Source organism: Lathamus discolor, chromosome 1 (genome assembly GCF_037157495.1).
Source record: "Lathamus discolor isolate bLatDis1 chromosome 1, bLatDis1.hap1, whole genome shotgun sequence".
NCBI classification, from domain to species: Eukaryota; Metazoa; Chordata; class Aves; order Psittaciformes; family Psittacidae; genus Lathamus; species Lathamus discolor.
In genome coordinates, this window is record NC_088884.1 from 65,101,529 (window position 1) to 65,103,248 (window position 1,720).

Below are 1,720 nucleotides of genomic sequence, written 5' to 3' on the forward strand. Positions count from 1 at the left end.
CCTCCGCCCCGCCTCCCCCGGCTCCCCCCGGCCGCGGCCGCCCCCGCCTCCCCGGGTTAAGGAGGCGCCGGTCTGGAGCCTTGCGTCTGCCCAGCAGCGGCCGCGCCCTTCTACCCGCTGGAAGTGAGAGCCAGGCTGTGCTCGGAGGGCCTGGCAGCCCGGCGGCACCAGCCCGGACCGCGGCCTTCCCCGGCCTCCCTTGCTCCTACCTCGGCCCGGGGTTCGAAGCACCCCGAAGATGGCCGCCGGCCGGGGGACCCTTGCGCCTTGGGCGCTGCCAGCAGCAGGCTCTTGCCGCCCCCCAGTTGGCAGCGGCAGCTGTTGGGCTACCCCTGCAGCAGCCGCTCACCCGGTCATCTCCTCCGGACCGGTGGAGCTCCCGAATGGCTGCCTGGGTCTGGGCCTGGGCCTAGGACCGTGCTGGCCACCATGGGTGATCTCTGTTCACATAAGGCACAGAGTGGTTGTACCCTGCTCCAGACCAGTCCGCTCAGAGGCTTCTCTCACTCCCCAGAAAATTCCACAGTCCGTTCCTGGTATCCTTCCTTCACGCTTTGTATTTGCCAAAAAACTACTGCAGCAACACCCCGGACCCTGGGAGGTGTTTCCGTCACAACCCACTGCTACCTCTCTGATGTGTTACAACCAGGTAAAACCATACCAAAACCCACATTAATTGTTCCACTTTTAGCCGGTTGGCTGGAAACTGGGAATCTCGTGTTGGTATGTTTCAAGGCTGGTCTTAGGGACAGACCAAGGCAACCATCCATTATTTTACAACATTAAAGGGTTCTCGCCGGCGAAGTAAACTGAATAGATCACATACTCCAAAATGTGTGTGTAAGAAGAAACAGGCACTGCCTGAGATCCCCCTACATGAGGCCAGTGGTGTAGGCAGGCCACTTTTACATGGGAATTCAAAATACGTAACCATGAAACACCCTCTCGTGGGGGTCCTACCCCAAGCCATCTCAAAGACACCCTGTATTTGATAATCTCTTCTTTCCGTGGGTAGTTTCACATTTGCATTCCTTCAACAGGTCAAAAGCTGTGCCAGTGTCCCATGCCTTTATTTCAAGAAGTCAGAAGAATGCACCTCAACCTCCAATCTCTCTGGATGCTACGTCCTCTTGTTCTACACCAAACCTTTCTCTGCTTCTACGCTATCAGCTGTGTTCATAGGTCTTCTCATGCTACTACCTGTTCTGTCAAGGAGGGGTTTCTGCCCCTTTTCCTGTATTATTCACATTATCTCATTGCAGATCCCATTACAGTGTTCCTAATCATTACCAAGGGCCAGCAACCATCTCATTTCCTCACACATTCACATCAGAGCTGTGTGCTATTCTGTCCTTTCTCCTAGGCTCCTTCCACTCCTGAATAAACATCTTAGCTCCAGTTCTCTTGGCCTTCTGCCTCTCCTTTGAATTCTGTTTGGGCTAGGTGGTCTTTGGGCCTCCTTGCTATTCACACACCAAGCTCTCCAGTTCCTCTCTAGCTAGGATTTGTGGCCATACTGTGCACAGGTTCCTCTTAACTCTACTGACAGACAAGGCAGAAGAATCATTGTGCTGGGAGGCACTGATGGGTGGTATCTGCGACTTCTTTGATCTATAGCCAACTGCAGAGGTGTTAGAAAACTGCGGTTGGATTTGGCATGTGCCAGGCATCCAGTGTGTGTTCCCTATTTATTTTTCCTTTTGGCTTTTGGGATTCTCTC